Genomic DNA, 12,136 nt, shown 5'->3' on the forward strand with positions numbered 1-12,136 from the left:
ACATGATGGCACCCAGGTGCTGGGCTGTACTTATGCATTCTTAACATCTGAGCTCCCTCTCCTGGACCCACTGGGCACGAGGCAGGGGGCACACATTAGACAAGTAATAATGGTTTGTTCAAGGCTTAGTTCCACTCTTCCAGATATGGATAATTCTAACCATTTATAGATGAAGAGATAGAAGCTCCAACTGGAGGAGAAAAGGCTGAGTAATTGGAGCGTGAAAGGCTCATTTTAAGCATTTGTTATGGACTGAATGTTTGCATCTCCCTAAAATTCCTATGTTGAAGTCATAATCCCCAATATGACTGTATTTAGAGATTCTACCTCCAAATTACATCCTCAATTAAGGACGCAACTAAGGTAAAATTAAGTCATAAGGGTGGCACCTGGGTCCGATAGGATTGGTATCCTTATAGGTAGAGACATCAGAGAGCTCTCTGTCTCTGTCTCTCTGCACTGAAGCACCAAAGAAAAGCTATGTGAGGCCAGGCACAGTAGCTTATGCCCATAATCCAGCACTTTGGAATGCTGAGGCGGGTGGATGGCTTGAGGCCAGGAGCTCAAGACTAGCCTGCCCAATATGATGAAACCCCCTCTCTACTAAAAATACAAAAATTAGCTACGTGTGGTGGCACACACCTATTATCCCAGCTACTCAGGAGGCTGAGGCAAGAGAATCGCCTGAACCTGGGAAGCAGACTTGCAGTGAATCAGATCGCACCACTGTGCTCCAGCCTAGGTGACAGAGCAAGACTCTGTCTTTTTTTTTTTTTTTTTTTGAGACAGAGTCTTGCTCTGTCACCCAGGCTGGAGTGCAGTGGCACGATCTCAGTTCACTGCAAGCTCCACCTTCCAGGCTCACACAATTCTCCTGCCTCAGCCTCCCAAGTAGCTGGAATTACAGGCATCCGCCACCATGCCTCGCTAATTTTTTTTGTATTTTTAGTAAAGATAGGGTTTCACCATGTTAGCTAGGATGGTCTCAATCTCCTGACCTCATGATCTGCCCACCTCAGCCTCCCAAAGTGCTGGGATTACAGGCATGAGCCACCGCACCTGGCTGAGAGAGAGAGAGAGAGGGAAAGAAGAGGAAGAAGAGAAAAGAAAGAAAGAGAGAGAGAAAGAAAGAAAGAAAGAAAGAAAGAAAGAAGAAAGAAAGAAAAAGAAAAGAAAGAAAAGAGAAAAAGAAAGGAAGAAAGGAAGGAAGGAAGGAAGGAAGGGAAAGAGAGAAGGAAGGAAAGAAGGAAGGAAGGGAGGGAGGATGGAAGAGAAAGGAAGGAAGGAAGGAAGGGAAAGAGAGAGAGAGGTGACTCACGCCTGTAATCCCAGCACTTTGGGAGGCTGAGGCGGGTGGATCACCTGAGGTCAGGAGTTCCAGACCAGCCTGGCCAACATAGTGAAACCCTGTCTATATTAAAAATACAAAAATTAGTCGGACATGGTGGCACACGCCTGTAACCCCAGCTATGCAGGAAGCTGAGGCAGGAGAATCACTTGAACCTGGGAGGTGGAAGTTGCGGTGAGCCAAGATGGCACCACTGTGTTCCAGCCTGGAGAGAGAGCAAGACTCTGAAAAAAAGAAAGAAAAGAGAAGAGAGGAGAGGAGAGGAGAGAGAAGGAGGGGAAGGAAAGGAAGGAGAGAGAGAAAGAAAGAAGAAAGAGAGAGAAAAAAGAGAAAGAAAGAAAAGCAAGGAAGGAAGGAAGGAATAAATATCAGGGGAACCAGCTCCCAGTATTTCAATGTAGGTTCTTTCTATTTTCCATAAGTGTCAGCCAGCTGAGAAATAAAGAGAAAGAGTACAAAGAGAGGAATTTTACAGCTGGGCCTCCAGAGGTGGCATCACAATGATGTCCACCTGAGCCACAAAACCAGCAAGTTTTTATTAAGGATTTCAAAAGGGGAGGGGGTGGACGAACAGGGAGTAGGTCACGAAGATCACATGCCTCAAAGGGCAAAAGGCAGAACAAAGATCACATGCTTTTGAGGAAACAGGACAAGGGCAAAATCAGAACTACTGATAAGGATCTATGTTCAGCTGTGCATGTGTTGTCTTGATAAACATCTTAAACAAAAGAAAACATGGTTCAAGAGCAGAGAACCAGTCTGACCACAATTTACCAGGGTGGAGTTTCCCAATCCTGGTAAGCCTGAGGGTACTGCAGGAGACCAGGGCGTATTTCAGTCCTTATCTCAACTGCATAAGACAGACACTCCCAGAGCAGCTGTTCATAGACCTCCCGCTAGGAATGCATTCCTTCCCCAGGGTATTAATTATTAATATTCCTTGCTAGGAAAATAATTTAGTGATATGTTCCCTACTTGCACGTCCATTTATAGGCTCTCTGCAAGAAGAAAAATATGGCTCTATCTTGCCCAACCCCACAGGCAGTCAGACCTTATTGTTGTCTTCCCTTTTTCCCTGAAAATTGCTGTTATTCTGTTTTTTTCAAGGTGCACTTATTTCATATTTTACAATCAATTTATACAGTTAACACAATTATCACAGTGGTCCTAAGGTGATGTATATTCTCAGCTTACGACGATAACAGGATTAAGAGATTAAAGACAGGCATAAGAAATTATAAAAGTATTATTGGGGAACTGATAAAAGTACATATTAAAATGAAATCTTCACAATTTATGTTCAGAGATTGAAGTAAAGACAGGTGTAAGAAATTATAAAAGTATTCTTTAGGAACTGATATATGTCCATATTAAAATGAAATCTTTACAATTTATGTTCCTCTACCACAGCTCCAGCCAGTCAGCCAGTTCCTCTGTTTGGGGTCCCTGACTTCCCACAACAAAGGAAAGCAGGAAGGCAGGAAGGAAGGAAGGAAGGGAAAGAGAGAAGGAAGGAAAGAAGGAAGGAAGGGAGGGAGGATGGAAGAGAAAGGAAGGGAAGGGAAGGGAAGGGAAAGAGAGAGAGAGGTGACTCACGCCTGTAATCCCAGCACTTTGGGAGGCTGAGGCGGGTGGATCACCTGAGGTCAGGAGTTCCAGACCAGCCTGGCCAACATAGTGAAACCCTGTCTATATTAAAAATACAAAAATTAGTCGGACATGGTGGCACACGCCTGTAACCCCAGCTATGCAGGAAGCTGAGGCAGGAGAATCACTTGAACCTGGGAGGTGGAAGTTGCGGTGAGCCAAGATGGCACCACTGTGTTCCAGCCTGGGAGAGAGAGCAAGACTCTGAAAAAAAGAAAGAAAAGAGAAGAGAGGAGAGGAGAGGAGAGAGAAGGAGGGGAAGGAAAGGAAGGAGAGAGAGAAAGAAAGAAGAAAGAGAGAGAAAAAAGAGAAGAAAGAAAAGCAAGGAAGGAAGGAAGGAATAAATATCAGGGGAACCAGCTCCCAGTATTTCAATGTAGGTTCTTTCTATTTTCCATAAGTGTCAGCCAGCTGAGAAATAAAGAGAAAGAGTACAAAGAGAGGAATTTTACAGCTGGGCCTCCAGAGGTGGCATCACAATGATGTCCACCTGAGCCACAAAACCAGCAAGTTTTTATTAAGGATTTCAAAAGGGGAGGGGGTGGACGAACAGGGAGTAGGTCACGAAGATCACATGCCTCAAAGGGCAAAAGGCAGAACAAAGATCACATGCTTTTGAGGAAACAGGACAAGGGCAAAATCAGAACTACTGATAAGGATCTATGTTCAGCTGTGCATGTGTTGTCTTGATAAACATCTTAAACAAAAGAAAACATGGTTCAAGAGCAGAGAACCAGTCTGACCACAAATTTACCAGGGTGGAGTTTCCCAATCCTGGTAAGCCTGAGGGTACTGCAGGAGACCAGGGCGTATTTCAGTCCTTATCTCAACTGCATAAGACAGACACTCCCAGAGCAGCTGTTCATAGACCTCCCGCTAGGAATGCATTCCTTCCCCAGGGTATTAATTATTAATATTCCTTGCTAGGAAAATAATTTAGTGATATGTTCCCTACTTGCACGTCCATTTATAGGCTCTCTGCAAGAAGAAAAATATGGCTCTATCTTGCCCAACCCCACAGGCAGTCAGACCTTATTGTTGTCTTCCCTTTTTCCCTGAAAATTGCTGTTATTCTGTTTTTTTCAAGGTGCACTTATTTCATATTTTACAATCAATTTATACAGTTAACACAATTATCACAGTGGTCCTAAGGTGATGTATATTCTCAGCTTACGACGATAACAGGATTAAGAGATTAAAGACAGGCATAAGAAATTATAAAAGTATTATTGGGGAACTGATAAAAGTACATATTAAAATGAAATCTTCACAATTTATGTTCAGAGATTGAAGTAAAGACAGGTGTAAGAAATTATAAAAGTATTCTTTAGGAACTGATATATGTCCATATTAAAATGAAATCTTTACAATTTATGTTCCTCTACCACAGCTCCAGCCAGTCAGCCAGTTCCTCTGTTTGGGGTCCCTGACTTCCCACAACAAAGGAAAGCAGGAAGGCAGGAAGGAAGGAAAGAAGGAAGGAAAAAGAAAAGAAGAAGAAGGAAGGAAGAGGAAGGAAGGAGGAAAGGAAGGCAGGCAGGCAGGCTGGCTGTGTGAGGACATAGCAAGAAGGTGGCTATCTGTAAGCCAGGAACAAAGAGAGTATTCACAAGAAACTTAATCTTCCAGGACCTCAGTCTGGGACTTCTAGCCTTCAAAACTGTGAGAGAATAACTTTCTGTTATTTAAGCCATCTCTTCTGTAGTATTTTATTTTATTTTATTTTATTTTATTTTACAGACAGAGCCTTGCTCTGTCATCCAGGCTGGAGTGCAGTGGCGCTACCTTGGCTCACTACAACCTCCGCCTCATGGATTCAAGTGATCCTCCCACCTCAGCCTCCTGAGTAGCTGGGACTACAGGTGCCCACCACCACGCCCAGCTAATTTTTGTATTTTAGTAGAGACAGGGTTTCACTATGTTGCTCTGGCTGGTCTCAAACTCCTGAGCTCAAGTGATCCACCGGCTTTGGCCTCCCAAAGTGCTGGGATTACAGGCATGAGACACTGCGCCTGGCCCCTTCTGTAGTATTTTAAGGCAGCATGAGCATACTGATACAGATTTTGGCACCATAAAGTGGGGTGCTGCCATAATACCTAAAAATGTGGAAGTGGCTTTGGGACTGGGTGATGGGAAGAGGCCAAAAGAGCATTGAAGTATGTGCTAGAAAAAGCCTAGATTGCCTTAAGGGACTGTTGGTGAAAATACTAAGATTAAAGGAAATTCTGGTGAGAGCTCAGAAAGAAAGTAAGAGAAACAGAGAAAGTCTCTATTGTCCCAGAATACATATGTCATCCTGAACACAATGTTAATAGATATGTGGATGTTAAAGGCCATTCTGGTGAGGCCTAAACAGAAATGAGGACCCTGTTATTGGAAACTGGAGGAAAGGCAATCCTTGTTATAAGGTAGCAAAACTGGCTGAGTTGTGTTCGAGTTTTGTGGAAAGTAGAATCTGCAATGATAAAACCAGATATTTAGCTGAGATTTCTAAGCAAAACAAAGAAGGTGTGGCCTGGGTCCTTCTGACTGCTTACAGAAAGAGAAGATAGAGAATTGAAGAAATGAGTGGCAAAAGAGAACCAGAACTTAAAGATTTGTAAAATTCTGAGCCTGTCCACACTGCAAAAGAGAAGCATGTTCTGAGGAAAACACTGAGGATTGGCTGGATTGCCACTCGACAGAGAGATTAAGGAATTATATAAGCAGAAACTCTGTCAAATTGAACTGAAGGTGATGGAGAAGGGAAGGCTGCCGGATATCTTGGATTTTGCAGGATGGGGCAACAGAGCTATTTGGTTGGGAGTTGCACTATTCTTTGAAAGGGAAGAATGACCCCAAAGATCATAAAGTCTCCCTCCTTGGTTTCAAAGAATAAAGCCAACATCTCTTCAGTTTAAACAGGCCAGGCTAACCCTGCCTGGAGCCTTGTGGCCAGGGCCACCCCACAGAGTATGGGGCGGGACAACAACCTTAGGCCATGGAAGTTGAGGCCACCGCCCCAGGTAGGAAGGGCATTGAGCCAAAGAGGCTTTTTTTTTTTTCCCTTGAGACAGAGTTTTGCTCTTGTTGCCCAGGCTGAGTGCAATGGCACGATCTTGGCTCACTGCAATCTCCATCTCCCGGTTTCAAGAAATTCTCCTGCCTCAGCCTCCCAAGTATCTGGGATTATAGGCATGTGCCACCATGCCCACCTAATTTTGTAATCTTAGTAGAGACGGGGTTTCACCATGTTGGTCAGGCTGGTCTCAAACTCCTAACCTCAAGTGATCCACCTGCTTTGGTCTCCCAAAGTGCTGGGATTACAAGCATGAGCCACCATGGCTGGCCACTAAAGAGGTCATTCTAAAGCCTTAGATCTAATGGAATTTGTCTTGCTGGTTTTGGACTGGCTTGGGACCATCATCCCTTTCTTTCAGATTTCTTCCTTGTGGAATGGGAATGTCTATCCTATGCATATTCCACCACTACATTTTGGAAGCACATACCTTGTCTGGTTTCACTGGCTTCATAGCTGAAAAGGAACTTTGCCTCAGAATGAATTATACCTCAAGGGTCACCCTTTCATGATTTAGATAATATTTAGATGACATTTTGGACTTTAGATCTATAGAATTGATGCTGGAATGAGTAACACTTTTGGGATTGTTGGGATGGAATGCATGTATTTCAAATGCAAGGACATGAACTTTGAGGGGCTAGGGGCAGAATATAATAAATGAAATATTTGTGTCCCCCCAAAATTCATATATTGAAGCACTAAGCCCCAGTGTGGCTTTATTTTGAGATAGGGCCTCTTTGGCAGCACGAAAAGTTAAATAAGGTTGTAGGAGTGGGCTCTGATCTAATAGAATATGTCCTTCAAATAAAAGATACTAGAGCACATGCTGTCTCTCCCCACCCCTAACCCTGCGAGCCATGAGGAAATGCCATGTGAGGAGATAGTGAGAAGGCAGCAATCCAGAAGCCAGGAAGCACTTACCAGAAAGAGAATTTGCCAGCACCTTGATGATGGACTTCAAGCCTACAGAATTATGCAAAAATAAATGTCTGTGATTTATGCCACCAAGTCTGTTGTATTCTGGTATGGCAGCCCAAGCAGACCAATACAGCATCTCAAACATGCCCAATCCTTGCCCACTCCCAATATATCCATGGGATCTTCAAAAATCCATACTAACAGAGAAAGAGACTGTCATCTCAGGAACTGAAGGAGGAAGAGTCTTGGCTGGTGGGAGCTTGAATGATTCCCAGCTCTGTATGAACTCTGGGAAGTGTTTGTCTTTGAGTTCCCCAATAATTGCTCCTTTGGCAGCAGCTGTTCTTTGCCAAGCCTTAAAGAACATGACCTGTTGCATATGCAGATTGGCACTCAGATTTCTCAAAGTGTCTCTGCTAGCTCCCTTTCCAGTATGCTAGTCCACATACTACAGCTGACTTAACCTTCTTGAACTCTGAAATATTTATGCTTCATAGAATAAGAATATGTTTGGAGTTATCTCTATCTATGCCATAGTCTAGGAATTTCCTTCTGACAAGAAGCTGTGCCAGTCATAGGACTGGCCATATTTGCTTCTTTTCCTTCAAGAATCATGGTTGTGCAATTCCTAATATCCAAGTCTTAAAACAGTTGTTTCATACATTTTTCCAGTTTTCTAGTTATTTCATATATCTTGGTCAGTTTGCCAGTTGTTTAAGACAACAAATCCTGGAGAATGAGTGGAAGCAAAAATTCCTTTTATGGGTGAAAGCAAAAATCCTTTAAATAATTTTATAGTTATTTGTTGCATAGTTTATTATTCCATTTGGCTGACTCTGAGTTTACAGTCACATTGTGTGGATTCTTTTTTGTTTAATAATACATTTTTAATATAGAGACAGGGTCTCATTGTGTTGCCTAGGCTGGTCTCAAAATCCTGGGCTCAAGCAATCCTCCTGCCTTGGTCTCCCAAGGTGCTGAGATTACAGGCATGAGCCACCATGTCTGGCCTATCTGGATTCCTTACCAGGTAAGCAGTTTACTAACAATGGTGTATTAGTCTGTTATCACGCTGCTATAAAGAACTATATGAGACTGGGTAATTTATAAAGAAAAGAGGTTTAATTGACTCACAGTCCTGTCCCACATGGCTGGGGATTCCTGAGGAAACTTACAATCATGGCCGAAAGTGAAGGAGAAGCAAGGCACATCTTACCATGGCAGAAGAGGAGAGACAGAGAAAAGGGGTAAGTGCCACACTTTTAAACTATCAGATCTCATGAGAACTCACTATCACAAGAACAGCAAGGAGGAACTCCACCCCCTACCCGGCCCCTCCCATGATACATGGGGATTACAATTCGACATAAGATTTGGGTGGGGACACAGAGCCAAACCATATCAAATGCTAACACTTATTTATGTATGAGTAGAATGTAACAAGATTTCAATACATCAATTTACACTCTACAAATATTTTATTTAAAATACACATTTTTTTTTCTTATAGCTAAAAAAGAAAAACATTAAGTGTGGGAAATATTAAAATTAAATTTTAATATTTAAATTAAATATTAAATTAAGGGCACATTTACATAAGATTATGATGAGGTCCTGTGACAAAATCAACACTTACAATATTTCTCTTATAAAGCACACTCACAGGGGGCGTTGCAAGATGGCTGAATAGGAACAGCTCCAGTCTGCAGCTCCCAGCGTGATCAATGCAGAAGACAGGTGATTTCTGCATTTCCAACTGAGGTACCTGGTTCATCTCATTGGGACTGGTTGGACAGTGGGTGCAGCCCACGGAGGGTGAGCTAAAGCAGGGCAGGGTGTTGCCTCACCCCGGAAGCACAAGAGGTCGGGGGATTTCCCTTTCCTAGCCAAGGGAAGCTGTGACAGACTATCTGGAAAAACGGGGCACTCCCACCCAAATACTGTGCTTTTCTCAAGGTCTTAGCATCTGGCAGACAAGGTGATTCTCTCCTGTTCCTGGCTCAGCAGGTCCCACGCCCATGGAGTCTTGCTCACTGCTAGGGCAGCAGTCTGAGATCGATCTGTGAGGCAGCAGCCTGGCTGGGGGAGGGGTGTCCGCCATTGCTGAGGCTTGAGTAGGTAAACAAAGTGCTGGGAAGCACTAACTGGGCAGAGCCCACCACAGCTCAACAAGGCCTACTGCCTCTAGACTTCATCTCTGGGGGCAAGGCATAGCTGAACAAAAGGCAACAGAAACTTCTACAGACTTAAACATCCCTGCCTGATAGCTCTGAAGAGAGCAGTGGTTCTTCCAGCACAGTATTTGAGCTCTGAAAACAGACAGACTGCCTCCTCAAGTGGGTCCCTGACCCCCATGTAGCCTAACCCTGGGAGACATCTCACAGTAGGGGCCAAGACATACCTCATATAGGTGGCTGTCCCTCTGGGACAAAGCTTCCAGAGGAAGGATCAGACAGCAATATTTGCTGTTCTGCAATATTTGCTGTTCTGCAGCCTCCACTGGTGATACCCAGGCAAACAGGGTCTGGAGTGGAACTCCAGCAAACTCCAACAGACCTGCAGCTGAGGGACCTGACTGTTAGAAGGAAAACTAACAAACAGAAAGGAATAGCATCAACATCAACAAAAAGGTCATCTACACCAAAACCCCATCTGTAGGTCACCAACATTAAAGACCAAAGGTAGATAAAACCACAAAGATTGGGAGAAACTAGAGCAGAAAAGCTAAACATTCTAAAAATCAGAGTGCTTCTTCTCCTCCGAAGGATTGTGGCTCCTCACCAGCAACAGAAAAAAGCTGGATGGAGAATGACTTTGACGAGTTGACAGAAGTAGGCTTCAGAAGGTCGGTAATAACACACTTCTCCGAGCTAAAGGAGGACGTTCAAACCCATTGCAAGGAAGCTAAAAACCTTCAAAAAAGATTAGACAAATGGCTAACTAGAATAAACACTGTAGAGAAGACCTTAAATGACCTGATGGAACTGAAAACCATGGCACGAGAATTTCGTGATGCATGCACAAGCTTCAATAGCCAATTCAATCAAGTGGAAGAAGGAGTATCAGTGATTGAAGATCAAATTAATGAAATAAAGTGAAAAGACAAGGTTAGAGAAAAAAGAGTAAAAAGAAATGAACAAAGCCTCCAAGAAATATGGGACTATGTGAAAAGACCAAATCTATGTTTGATTGGTGTACCTGAAAGTGACAGGGAGAATGGAATCAAGCTGGAAAACACTCTTCAGGATATTATCCAGGAGAACGTCCCAAACCTAGCAAGGCAGGCTAATATTCAAATTCAGGAAATACAGAGAACACCACAAAGATACTCCTCAAGAAGAGCAACCCTAAGACACATAATTGTCAGATTCACTAAGGTTGAAATGAAGGAAAAAGTGTTAAGGGCAGCCAGAGAGAAAGGTCGAGTTACCCACAAAGTGAAGCCCATCAGACTAACAGTAGATCTCGCCACAGAAACTCTACAAGCCAGAAGAGAGTGGGGGCCAATGTTCAACATTCTTAAAGAAAAGAATTTTCAACCCAGAATTTCATATCCATCTAAGCTTCATAAGTGAAGGAGAAACAAAATCCTTTACAGACAAGTAAATACTGAGAGATTTTGTCACCACCAGGCCTGCCTTACAAAAGCTCCTGAAGGAAGCATTAACCATGGAAAGAAACAACCAGTTCGAGCCACTGCAAAAACATGCCAAATTGTAAAGACCATCGATGCTATGAAGAAACTGCATCAATTAATGGGCAAAATAACCAGCGAACATCATAATGACAGGATCAAATTCACACATTACAATAATAGCCTTAAATGTAAATGGGCTAAGTGCCCCAATTAAAAGACACAGACTGGCAAATTGGATAAAGAGTCAAGACCCATCAGTGTGCTGTATTCAGGAGACCCATCTCATGTGCAGAGACACACATAGGCTCAAAATAAAGGGATAGAGGAAGATCTACCAAGCAAATGGAAAGCAAAAAAAGAGCAGGAGTTGCAATCCTAGTCTCTGATAAAACAGTCTTTAAACCAACAAAGATCAAAAGAGAAAGCCATTACATAATGGTAAAGGGATCAATTCAACAAAAAGAGCTAACTATCCTAAATATATATGCACCCAATACAGGAGCACCCAGATTCATAAAGCAAGTCCTTAGAGACCTACAAAGAGACTTTGACTCCCACATAATATTAATGGGAGACTTTAACACCCCACTGTCAATATTAGACAGATCAACAAGACAAAAGGTTAACAAGGATATCCAGGACCTGAACTCAGCTCTGCAACAAGCAGACCTAATAGACGTCTAAGAACTCTCCACCCCAAATCAACAGAATATACATTCTTCTCAGCACCACATTGCACTTATTCTAAAATTGACCACATAATTGGAAGTAAAGCACTCTTCAGCAAATGTAAAAGAAAAGAAATCACAACAAACTGTGTCTCAGACCACAGTGCAATCAAATTAGAACTCAGGATTAAGAAACTCACTCAAAACTGCATAGCTACATGGAAACTAAACAACTTGCTCCACAATGACTACTGGGTAAATAACGAAATGAAGGCAGAAATAAAGACGTTCTTTGAAACCAATAAGAACAAAGACACAACATACCAGAATCTCTGGGACACATTTAAAGCAGTGTCCCAGAGTATAGAGGGAAATTTGTAGCACTAAATGCCCACAAGAGAAAACAACAAAAATCTAAAATTGACACCCTAACATCACAATTAAAACAACTAGAGAAGCAAGAGCAAACACATTCAAAAGCTAGCAGAAGGCAAGAAATAACTAAGATCAGAGCAGAAATGAAAGAGATAGAGACACAAAAAAACCCTTCAAAAAAATCAATGAATCCAGGAGCTGGTTTTTGAAAAGAGCAACAAAATTGATAGACCACTAGCAAGACTAATAAAGAAGAAAAGAGAACTAAGAATCAAATAGACACAATAAAAAATGATAAAGGGGATATCACCACTGATCCCACAGAAATACAAACTACCATCAGAGAATACTATAAACACCCCTATGCAAATAAACTAGAAAAGCTAGAAGAAATGGATAAATTTCTGGACACATACACACTCCCAAGGCTAAACAAGGAAGAAGTTGAATCTCTGAATAGACCAGTAACAGGCTCTGAAATT

This window comes from Trachypithecus francoisi, unplaced genomic scaffold, assembly GCF_009764315.1.
Source record: "Trachypithecus francoisi isolate TF-2019V2 unplaced genomic scaffold, Tfra_2.0 Lachesis_group9, whole genome shotgun sequence".
Lineage (NCBI taxonomy): Eukaryota > Metazoa > Chordata > Mammalia > Primates > Cercopithecidae > Trachypithecus > Trachypithecus francoisi.